The 12,590-nt window shown below is 41.7% G+C and overlaps 1 protein-coding gene across 1 annotated transcript in view; it reads left to right on the forward strand.

Moving 5' to 3' along the window:
- Window positions 1-471: 471 nt before the first annotated feature.
- The window catches only part of PDE1A (phosphodiesterase 1A), a 335,038-nt gene continuing 322,919 nt past the window's right edge, over window positions 472-12,590 (forward strand). Inside the window, exon 1 of the mRNA XM_072811394.1 lies at window positions 472-613. The gene's annotated coding sequence lies outside the window, so the exon portion shown is untranslated. The remainder of the gene's footprint in view (window positions 614-12,590) is intronic.

Raw genomic sequence — 12,590 nt, forward strand, 5'->3', positions numbered from 1 at the left:
TGGGGGGGGCCTGCAGCAGCCCCTCCCGCCCTCGGGCCCCTGCATGTGCGCGTGCGCGGTGGGGGGGGCCTCCAGCAGCCCCTCTCGCCCTCGGGCCCCTGTGCGCGTGCGCAGTGTGTGAGGGGAGCACGTGCAGCGGCCCCTCCTGCCCTCGGGCCCCTGCATGTGCGCGTGCGCGTGCGCGGTGAGGGGGGCCTCCAGCAGCCCCTCTCGCCCTCGGGCCCCCGTGCGCGTGCGCAGTGTGTGGGGGGAGCGCCTGCAGCGGCCCCTCCCGCCCTCACGTCAGGAGCGGGGCCTGAGGCAGCGGGTCTCGGCGCCCGAGGTCCGCCCTGTCCGGAAGCGCGGTCCTCAGAGCCCCCGCCCCCCACGCGGGCGCGGAAACCAGCAGCACCCACGAAGCAGGTGCGCGGTGGTCGGGGAGTCCCCGCGGCCCGGCTGCTGGAACCCGATGCCTTCGGAGCTGCGGCTGCCCCGGCCTCAGGTCGGGCCCGTGCCCTCGGGCCGGGAGGTGCCTGGTGGCCCTGGTTCCCATCGTGGACGCGCCGCGGCACAACCAGAGGAGCCTGGCACGGCCCTGGAAGGATCAGAGGGACAAGCTGTTGGTGAGGAGCAGGTATGAGAAGCTGCGGCTAGAGAAGGTCGGGGACGGACCTGGCGGGTGGTGTGCGGGTGGTGGAGGCGGCTCGGGCAGAGGCCAGCTTGCTGCAGGCCAGGACTACCTGGGAAGGTAAGTCTCTGACCTCCTCCAGTGGTGCCTGAGGGCTGCCCAACGAAGAACCGGACTGCACGAGAAAGAACTGAAAAGGAAGGCCAGAGATCGCGAGCACTGAAGACTCCGTGGGAGAGACCCTGACGCCGCCAAACGAGATCAGCCAGGTCTGGAGCAAGCCCAGGTGGAGGCCTCGGCCATCCACGTGAGCTCGAGGAAGGAGCGGATGTGGACAAGACCGCTGAGCAGAAGACTACAGTAAATGACGAGCGCATCGTCATCAGAATCCATGACCTCATTTCCAAGATAGAAAACAGTAAATGACGAGCTCATTGACATCAGAATCCATGACCTCATTTCCAAGATAGAAAAGTAAATGACGAGCTCATCGTCATCAGAATCCATGACCTCATTCCAAGATAGAAAACAGTAAATGACGAGCTCATCGTCATCAGAATCGATGACCTCATTTCCAAGATAGAAAACAGTAAATGACGAGCTCATCGTCATCAGAATCGATGACCTCATTTCCAAGATAGAAAACAGTAAATGACGAGCTCATTGACATCAGAATCCATGACCTCATTTCCAAGATAGAAAAGTAAATGACGAGCTCATCGTCATCAGAATCCATGACCTCATTCCAAGATAGAAAACAGTAAATGACGAGCTCATCGTCATCAGAATCGATGACCTCATTTCCAAGATAGAAAACAGTAAATGACGAGCTCATCGTCATCAGAATCCATGACCTCGGGGATCCCTGGGTGGCGCAGTGGTTTGGCGCCTGCCTTTGGCCCAGGGCGCGATCCTGGAGACCCGGGATCGAATCCCACATCGGGCTTCCGGTGCATGGAGCCTGCTTCTCCCTCTGCCTATGTCTCTGCCTCTCTCTCTTTCTCTCTCTGTGACTATCATAAATAAATAAAAATTAAAAAAAAAAAAAAAGAATCCATGACCTCATTTCCAAGATACAAAACAGTGAATGACGAGCTTATCGTCATCAGAATCCATGACCTCATTTCCAAGATAGAAAAGATCTGACATGGAAGTTCCTGACGAATGTCTGTCTCCCTTGTCTGTCAGTCTGACTATTCAAAGATCTCATGCTCTTTCTTGATTCTTCAACTTGTTTTTAAACTGGGTTGCTTTAAAAAGGAAACTAAATAGTTTCCCTTTAGTCAATGAGGGAAAGAAGAAGAGAGAAGAAGAAAAAGAGGAAGAAGAAGAAGAAGAAGAAAAAGAAGAAGAAAAAGAAGAAGAAAGGAGGAAGGAGAGAAGAGGAATTATTTTATAGTACAGACTTTGGAATGACACAAATGATTTAAATGCAGGTTTACATTCTGTGTCATGTACTAACTGGTAGCCTTAATCTCGTTGAGTTCAATTTCCTTATCTATAAAATGGTTGCAATAATTGAAATACTGGTGTGAGATTAACAATGTATGCCTGGAAAAAACACTTGAGAATAATATCTATTAAACAGAATTGAAAGTCCATCAAAATATTATTAGTAAAACTGTGGGACTTATGTAATAGACAGATGGAGCAGTAAGAGCACAGATGCTTCAGGGACACATACTAGTATATATAATAATATAATGGTTGATAAAGGCCACAATACAAATCCATGAGGGCAGAAGAAAAATTTCAATAAATAGTTCTGAACTCTGGGTGAAATCTTTGGAAAGAATATAGTTAGATGTGTAGTTTTCACCTGAACAGATAAATTCCAAAAAAGTTACAGCACTAAACAAAATGAAACTTTTATTTCATTTTATTTATGATTTTATTCTATATCAATTAGAATAAAATCAAAGTCAGGAAATACTGGATATTGACATAGAGAATAAACTTCAAAGGCAAAAGAGCAATAGCAGAATCACAGAGAAGAGGTGGACAGATTTGACTACATGGAAAATTAGATCTTGGGAGTGCCAGGGTGGCTCAGTTGATGGACCATCCAACTCTTGATCTCTGGGTTGTGAGTTCGAACACACAGTGTAGAGGTTACTTAAAAAATTTTTCTTTTAATCTTAAAAAAAGTTAGGTCTAAATGACACCAAAAAAAGTAACGAAATATTTCTATCACTTATGATAGGCCAAAGGTTAGTACAAATATCTAAAGAACATTTACAAATCAATAATAAAAATGTAAACCCTACTAGAGAAAAGTGAACAAAAGGTGGAGCAAGATATTAAGTGGTACCAAGATCCCCCGAAAATTAATACAAGAAATCTCAATAACAAACTTAAATTCACTTTTTTTTAACCTATCATATTGGTAACTAATTTTAAAGAAAAATACATAAGATACATTACTAGTGTTCCCTGAGTTTAGAACATTCATGTATTGCAGAAAGGGAATAAATTGGAGTAAATGTTAAGGAAATTATACTAGATTTATAATTCTTGACACAATATTTCTCCTATATAAATTTGTTCATAAAAACTAGAGATGCAGAAATCACTTATGTGCAAAAATATATTAGAGGATTATTTACCATAAAGGAAAATTGGAAAAAATAGGGATGGATAAATAATGGCACAATCAAATGATAGTATACTACGCAGCTAGCTAGATGAACAATTTTGAAGTTAAGGGAATGGGAAAATGTTCATAGTAAAATTTTAAAAGGATGAAGGAATATGCAGTTTTATAAACCTCTGCAGGTTTTTAGTGGATGTTTTCTCTCATTTTTAGTGGTTTTCTCTCAGGGAAAATAGGTAACTTCCGTTTTTTACTTTGCATTTTGCAGTATTATTTCAAATTCTCTATAATAATTATATATATCTTAATATTCAGGAAATGTGCAAAATGCTGCTCTTCACATTGTATTAAGTACACCAAACTATAAAATGCATATGCAGATGGTCTCAACTATATAAATACAAGTGTTTATTTTTAAATCACTTTAAAGTTTTTTTGAAAAGCCTGAGGAAAAGGGGTTTTATGTCGATTTGGCAAGCAGTGGACAACCCGAGCAAGTTCACAGGCAGGGCACCATGTGATCAGAGCAGCAGTTAGGAGGAATCGCCTAGGAGGGTGCTAACAGCTGGTGCGGAAAGGTGACTCAGATCAGGCTGTGGTAGGCAGAAGGACAAGAAGGGGTTGATCCTGAGCTACAACCGGGAGCAGAACTGAAAGTACTTGGAGCCTGGGAGTGGGACATGAAGGACAAACAGGAGCCAAGAACTTAAAAAAGGCATACAATTATTGTAAAAAAATTTGAAACAATAAAGGAAAATACCAGATAAAGCAAGATAAAAATAAAAATGCCAGTTTATAGAAACAAGGAAATTTGGAGGAGAAGCTGGTTTGAAAAAGATAAATGAATTTTTAAACCTGTGAGAAGTTTGTGGCTAGAAGAGGATATCAAAGACGTATTTAAATATCTCCTTTAGTTTTTATTATGTAAATATAAACAGTAAAAAAAAATCAAACAGGAGAGAAAGGAACACATTAATATCAAATCTCCTACTGAATTTCCTACAACTACCCAGAGGCCTACTCTTCGCCATAACTGCTTTCAATTGTTTTCATTTTTATTTCCTCTGGTGATCAATTTCATATCTGCTCAGACCTCAATATCTTATCTATCACCACCAAACATCCCTTGATCAATGTCTCCATACTCTGAAAGATGAGGAACTTCTCTGTTCCTAATTTTTTTAAGATAAATTATTATTTTGGCATTCCTTTGGTAACTGTTGTAACAAATTACACTTCTGTAAGAAGTTTAGGCTTAAACTTTTTATATCTTGATCAATCAACTTCAAACAGTATATCATTGAATTCCCCACAATATAAACGGAGAATACCAGTGATTATAAACTTCCTTCCATCTCTTATCCCCCCGTTTTTCTCCCAATATCTGGCAGCAATATAATCACTTTTATTAAAAAGTTCGGGACATTTGTATTTTTTTCTGTAACTATAATAAAATAACTCATGTTATATCTCGTGGTTGAATTCTAAAAACTGAAAACATATATACACAGCATTTGATAGTATAATTATGTAAATACTATTGATGTAGAAAATACTGCTTATCTGGGGACCTGCCTGAGAAAGAAATGGAATTCTTTTTTTTTTTTTTTTAATTTTTATTTATTTATGATAGTCACAGAGAGAGAGAGAGAGGCAGAGACACAGGCAGAGGGAGAAGCAGGCTCCATGCACCGGGAGCCTGATGTGGGATTCGATCCTGGGTCTCTAGGATCGCGCCCTGGGCCAAAGGCAGGCGCCAAACCGCTGCGCCACCCAGGGATCCCGGAATTCTTTTTTTTCTGTGCTTTTTAAACAACTTTATTGAGTGTAACTTATACACAACACAATTCATCCCTTTTAAGTAGACAATTCCAAGGTTTTTAGCAAACTTACCAAGTGGTGCAATCTTCACCATAATCCAGCTTTAGAACATTTCATCACTCCAATAAAATACCTCATGTCCATTTACAGTCAATTCCCTTTCCTACCCCCAGCCCCAGGTAGCCACTAATTTACTTTCTGATTCTATAGATTTGCCTGTTCTGGTTTCTTCCACTCAGGAAAACAGTTTTAAGATTTATATATGTTGTAGCATGTGTCAATATTTCATGCCTCTTTACTGTAGATGGGGTTCCATTGTTTTGATTTACATCTTGTTCGTCATTCATCAGTTGATGGACATTTGAGTAGTTTTCACTTTTTGGCTATTATAGATAATTCTGCTATGGACATTTGTGTGCAAATCTTTGTGTGGACTTATGCTTTTTATTACTCTTGGGTAGATATCTAGGAAATTTAATTCTATATTTTCCTAACCAGTCTACTCAAAGAAAAATGTCCCAATTATCAAGAGCATCTGGAATTTATTTTTCTTATATGTCATCAATTACTTTAAATCATTCCATATTTTAGTTTGGCTTGCAATCTTACCACGGCTTTTATGCTTATATTTTTCCCTCTAGAGATTTAAAACAATTTTTAAATTACGTATTTCATAAATACTAAAAGGTATAAAGGTATTATCTGTCAAACTATATATTCACATCCTATTTAAGAAATAAAACACTTGTAAGTGCTCCTGGGTGGCTCAGTCGGTTAAATGTCTGCCTTCAGCTCAGGTCACGATCTCAGGGTCCTGGGATTGGGCCCACATTGGATTCCCTGCTCAGAAAGGAGTCTGTTTCTCCCACCCTCTCCCTCTGTCCCTTCCAGCCCCCTGCTTTTGTGTTCACTCCTCTCTGTCTCTTTCTCGAATAAAGAAATTTTAAAAAATCTTTAAAAAAAAAAAGAAAACGCTTCTAAAACAGTTGAAGAGGCTTATATGGAGTTCACTTCAAAGCATCCTCCTCTCTCTTTCCAGAGATTACCATTATCTAGAGTTTAGTGTTTATCATTCCTATGCATTTCTTTAAACATTTACTAATTATATATGTATTTACTAATTAGCAAAAAATAAAGTCATGCTGTCTAAATTCTTACTGGACTTCGTTTTTGTTCTCAATATTATTTTCATGAAATTTATCCTCATGTATAGTTTTAACTCCAAGATATATATTTTCACAACCATATTATATTCCATTTTGTGAATATGTCAACATTTATACATTTTTCCAGTTAATGGGAAGTTAACTGATTTAAAAAAAAACTTTTTTTTGCTACTAGAAACATTCTTGTATACGTCTCCTTCAACGCACTGAGTCCCCCAAACTTCGTATGTTGAGACCTAATCCCGAATGCAAGTATTAAGAAGTGGGGCATTTAAGGGGATGATTAGGTCATGACGGTGGAGCCCTCATGAATGGGATTAGTGCTTTCATGAAAGAAACTCCAGAGAGTTTCCATGTTCCTTCTCCCTCGTGAGAACACAGCTAGGGAGAGGGCTGTCAACAAACCAGGAGGTAGGCTCTCATCAGACACTAAATCTGCAAGCATCTTGCTCTGGTACTCCCCTGCTTCCAGACTAGTGAAATAAATTTCTGTTGTTCATGAGCTACCCAATCTCTGGTATTTTTTAATAGTAGCCTGAATGGGCTAAAATGTCTCCTTTATGCATGTAGGAAAGTATTTTAGAGTACATCCATTTTCAACCTTTCTAGACATTGGCATATTGCTTTCCAAAATGATTTTGCTAATACTTAAACCAACAAAACATGAAGTTCCTCTATTGCTACACATCCTTCCCAATATCTGGTGTGGCCAGATAGTTCTTCTCTCAAATTATTGAGTGTGCAAAGGTATATATCTATGTAGCCACTTCTGTTTCACTGAATACAGTAATTTTTAACGCCTTCTATTATGCCTATTGTGCATTTATGTTTCTGCTTCAGTGACTTTCTTGCTCCTATTTTTATCTTTTTTTTTTTTTAAATACTAACTTGCTTGTGCTTATATTATGGCTTTCCAGAAATTATTTGTGTGTTCTTGGTATGAGAATTTTGTTGGTTATATTATATGCACCACAAATAATTTCTGAATCTTCTTTTGGAGATTTTAGTACTCTCTGGAGTAAATGACAGGTAAATTTACCATTCAGTTTAATAAAGATAATCAGGTTTCCTTCTGGAGAAATGGTTTGGCATGTTTACTGCCCGCTGTAAAAGATCCAAAGTCTCTAAGTCTCTTACAGTGTCAGTCACTGTGTGCGCAGGTATCATGTGGCCGTCTTCGTGCCACCTTGTGGAAATCAGAGCTCAGATAACCTGTATACCAAAATGTCAATACTGTGGCCACTACTTTTGGTGTGAAGAGTAAATACAATTCTTTGTTCCTGACCCAAGGATAGGCTGGTAGACTGATCTGATAGCTTGTGTGAATGGTAAAATTTCAGAATCTTCACAGTTCTTGACATCTTTTTCTATTAATAAAATAAGGTATATCAATTTTATTGATGTTTTCAAAGAGACAACTTTTTATTTTGTTGATTACTTTTCTGATTATTGTTTTATTTCATTGATTTCTGCTCTGATATTTATTTATTAATTTTTACCTGTTTCACTTGACCTTTTAAGATTCTTAGTGTGGAGGCATCCAGGTAGCTCAATTAAGTAAGTGTCTGACTCTTGATCTTGGCTCAGGTCGTGATCTTAGGGTCGTGGGATCCAGTCTGCCTATCATTACTCTGCTTCTCCTCTTCCCCTCTGCCCCGCCCCCAGCATTCTCTCTTTCTCTCATTCTCAAATAAAATAAATACATAAATAACATTATAAAATTTCTTACTGTGGATCCTGAGATCATTGATTTGAGATCTTTTTCCATTTCTAATAGAGCTATATGGTGCAACAAATTTCTCCCTAGTTACTGCTTCAGCTGTATTTCACAGATTTTGGTATATTATGTGTTTCATCCTTATTCAGTTCAAAAATACATTCTAATTTACTTTCCAATTTCTTGTTTGGCCCATAGGTTATTTAAAAGTGTATTATTTAGTTTGCAAATATTGGGAGTTTTCCAAAGATATTTCTGTTACTGATTTCTAATTTAATTCCACTGGGATCAGAGAATATAGTTCGTATTGTTTGACTCCTTTTAAATTATGGAGACTCGTTTTATCATCCAGAATGTGATTTCTTTTGGTAAATATTCAATGCCTGCACTTTAAAATAATGAATATTTTGCTGTTTTTGAGTGGAGCGTACTATAAATGTCAATTAGTTCAAGTCTACTGATAATGTTGTTCATGTCTCTTACATACTTACTGGATTTCTCTCTACTTATCAATTTTTATAGTGAGGAGTATAAAATATCTGACTATATGACTATAATTATAAATGTGTCTACTTCTCCTTAGAGTTGTATTATTTTTGCTTTCATGTATTTTGAAGCTCTGTTATTATGTGCATCTACATTTTGACACCTTCACTTTTTAGAAGCCCATCTGTGCATTCAAAAGTATGTTTATTATAATTTTTCCAATATTTGTAGATGCTTTTTGGCCTAGACATTTTTGGAATATCTAGTCTGCTATACCATTATAACTTCACAAATTTCTGGGGGTCTTTTCTTATCAATTAAGAAATAATGTGCTCTCATTTAATCAAGAAAATCATCTTTTTAGTTTAAGATTGTTTTAAAATTTAATCCATTTTTTTCTTGAAGCCATCTTTTTTGGATCGCCTTAGTTTTTTTGTTCTAATTTGAACTAATTTTCTCCTAACATTTCTTCACAGAAATAAATCTGGGATTTTGTTTTTAATCTCCATGGCTAGTTAGGTACATGTCTCTGATTTTAGTCACTAATTACTTTTTTGTTTTTCGGGTATACTGACTCATGTAATTATTTTATTTATTTATTTTTAAAATATAATTATTTTAGAAGAATATTTGAGTGGTATGCTTTCCAAATTTGATGCCTCTGAATGTTATCATTTATCTTTGTCATTTGCTGGGTGTGGACTCATAAGTCTAAAACTCTTTTCCCTTTAATTTACTACATGGTGCTAGTATAACCTTATTATGATAATAAAATTAGTGTCACAAATATTTCGAACATTTCACACGTGAGCAAGGATGTAAGGTTTCTAAACTGAACACTGGCAATGCATAAAAACAATAATGTTCTATGACAAATTATTTGGGAAATAGTTCATGATGAGTAAACCTACTGAGATAAATGATTACACTACAATCCAAAGGAGAAAAGTCATGCAATAATATCAATAATAATACATGCTAACAATTTAATAGAGCAGTTACTATGTGCCTAATACTGTCTTAATTTTTTTTGTATATGAAATCATTTAGTCCTTACATCAACTGTATGAGAAGGATGATATTATTATGTTTCTTTATACATGAGGAAACAGACACGTGGTAGTAACTTGCAAAGTTACCACATAATTCTTTAAGTGAAAGAACAGGGATTCAAACTCAGGTAGTCTGGATCCAGTCTATGCTGGGGATCAGTAGATCCCTCAAAATCATTGTATAAATTTTAGTCAACATTCCAGTAAAATATTAGGTAATAAGAATGAAGGAACTACGAGCTACTTATTATAATAGATAATTTACCTGAACATAGAACTAAAGCAAAAGAGATGGAACATATGAGAGATAAGAGACAAATTAGGTCAATTTTTACTCTATATTTAAGAGTATTTTCTCAGCTTCTTCCCAGAGCTTGTATAGAACATCTTGTTTTAGCAAGCGTATTTTAATTTCTTAGAATACTTTCATGTTATCTTATTTCTTTGTCTTATGTCAGAATTTTTTTTGGCTTAGTTTAATTTCATGAATGCAACATCTCAAATTTTTCTCAACAGATTAATTAGGGAAAAAAAGTTGAATGCTGTTCCCTAAGTTCTATTCTGTTCTCTCCAATGTGATTTATTTTATTTTTACCTATTAATACATCTTGGAGACGTTAGTTATAAACTAGAAAAGAAAAATGCTTTGAATTCTCTGCATTAACAGAAATAGCTTCTTGATGGTGCCTAAATCTGAAGATTACATTGGTCAAGGATTTAAGTAACAAGCTGTTCTGCATAGCTTATTGTTCACATTTGAATTTTATTTTATGAAACATTTAATGCAATAATTAAGCCTTTTTGTGTACTGAGTGTGTAATCAGTATACTATGAGATCTGAAATATCAATACATGACAGAAGTGAGATCATGAAAGGGCAAATAAATTTTAATGACAAAATTCACCCACGATGGGGTAAGATAGTCCTCGTATTTTAGAGAGTTTTTCACTGTGATTCATCTTTGTGAGCAGAATTCAGATATTGGCTATCGCATTAAAGGAAAATCAGGTAAGTGTTTATTAAATGCATATCTCCAGAAGGATAAACGAAGGCGCAGGGAAGGTAAAGTCAGTATTTTCAGAGCAACGACTAACTTACCTCTGACAATTCCGGTAAGTGCTCGCAGGGGTGGGCGGCGATTACTAGAGCTCCCTGCGCGCTAGAGGCCTTACCTGCAGATGGAGGTCAGGAACACAAGCGAAGCTGCACTTCACTTAACTTCTTTTTTGGAAACTATTTTCGATTTTCGACCAGTCTTTCCGTCTCCTGCTCCCCGGCGTGTGGGAGCGCGGGGAGGCGGGGTGGGGGTCCCAGGCTGCAGGCGGGAGCCTCTGCGCAGGCGCACAGCGCCCCTGGTCCTGCCGCGCCCCGAGCTTCCCTGCTGGGAAGGAGGCCCTGGCCTGGCTGTGTTGCGGGGGGTCCGGGCACGGGGCATGCCCCCTCGGCCGCCCCCCGACGGGAGACCCCGGGGCGAGCCCCTCACCGGTGCTCGGGGTGGCAGGGCCCCCGGGGTGCAGACCCGGGTTCGTGGGGAGCAAGAGGGGCCTCAGGGAGAGGTTGCTGGTCGGCCCCAGGTCAGGACCCTGGCCGGTTGCGGCCCCTGCCAGGCTGCCTCCGTCTGCTCAGAGAAGGTTCCAGAGCCGAGCACCCTGCGGCCTGCGTGCAATAGGAGTGGCTGCAGGGCCGCAGCAAACTTCAGCTCAGCTCGCTGCCCACAGCTCTGGAGAGGCGGGTGCTGGGGGTGCGGGGGGGCCACTGGGCTCCAGGAGGGGGTGCTGGGGTCTGCGGGGGCTCTGGGGAGGTGCTGGGGTCTGCGGGGGCTCCGGGGGGGAGTGCTGGGGTCTGTGGGGGCTCCGGGGGGTGCTGGGGGCTGCGGGGGCTCCGGGGAAGAGGTGCTGGGGGCTGCAGGGGCTCCGGGGGGGTGCGGGGGCTCCGGGGAAGGGGTGCAAGGGGCCCCTGGGCTGGGGGGGGTGCTGGGAGCTCCAGGGGCTCCGGAGAGGGGGTGCTGGGGGTGCAGGGGCTCTGGGGAAGGGGTGCAAGGGGCCACTGTGCTCGGGGGGGGTGCTGGGGGCTGCTGGGGCTCTGGGGAGGGGGTGCGGGGCTCCGGGGTGGGGGTGCAGGGGGGCCCTCGGCTCTGGGGAGGGGGTGCTGGGGGCTGCAGGGGCTCCGGGGAGGGTGTGGGGGGGGGCCGCTGAGCTCCAAGAGGGGGGTTCTGGAGGCCGCTGGGCTGTGGGGTGGGGGTGCTGGGGGCCAATGTGCTCCAGGGAGGGGGTGCTGGCGGCGTTGCGGGCTCGACGGCAACGAGGGCTCGAGCCGCCCAAAGAACCCACGCCCCCTTAGACTGGGGAGGTCATGACGTCCCTTCTCTTCTGGGGCCGTTGCACCTGCAGTCAAGGTTGGCCCGCGTGGGTGCAGGTGGGTTCCTGCTGCAAGGACTTGGGGGGCGTCCTGCTCCTTTATTCGCCGACGCGGGGGAGTGGCCTGTCATGACTGGACGGCTCTGCCCCAGTCGTGCAGCAAAGCTCACCTCTTCTCATTTGTAAATCAGAAGGCACTTTCTATAAAATTTGGCAGACACGCTCTTTACATACTACGATGATTTTACTCCTGGTGCATTCGGCGCCTAGATACACATGGTAACTTTGTGTTGGGAGACGGTCGGTCAAATCCTAGCGCCCGTTGGAAAGGACCGGCTCTGGGGGCCCCTGGGTGGCTCCGTTGGTTGAGCCTCCGATTCTGATGTCTGCTCAGGTCCTGATCTCAGGTTCACGGGCTCAAGCCCCACAATCTCTGCTTGAGGTTCTCGCTCTTCCTCTCCCTCTGCCCCTCTCCCACCCCACTCACTGTCTCTGTCTCTCAAATAAACAAATAACCCTAAACACACACACACACAAATGAAGGACTGGCTTTAAATCTGGGAAATACCTTTCTCGGTTTCTTCAGCTGTTAAATGGGAATATTGCCTACGTCATAGTCTTTCTGTAAGAATTTTTAAAAGGTACGCTGTTAGGTACTGGCAGCAGTGTCTGACATACATACCTAATAAATTCAAGACATCACCATCGCTCTACTACCCCTGAATATCCCTACCTTGAACTTCAAGGTAACAGGCAAGGTTTCTTGCAGGGAGGATAAAACTACACCTGG

This window comes from Canis lupus, chromosome 34 (genome assembly GCF_048164855.1).
Source record: "Canis lupus baileyi chromosome 34, mCanLup2.hap1, whole genome shotgun sequence".
Taxonomy (NCBI): domain Eukaryota; kingdom Metazoa; phylum Chordata; class Mammalia; order Carnivora; family Canidae; genus Canis; species Canis lupus.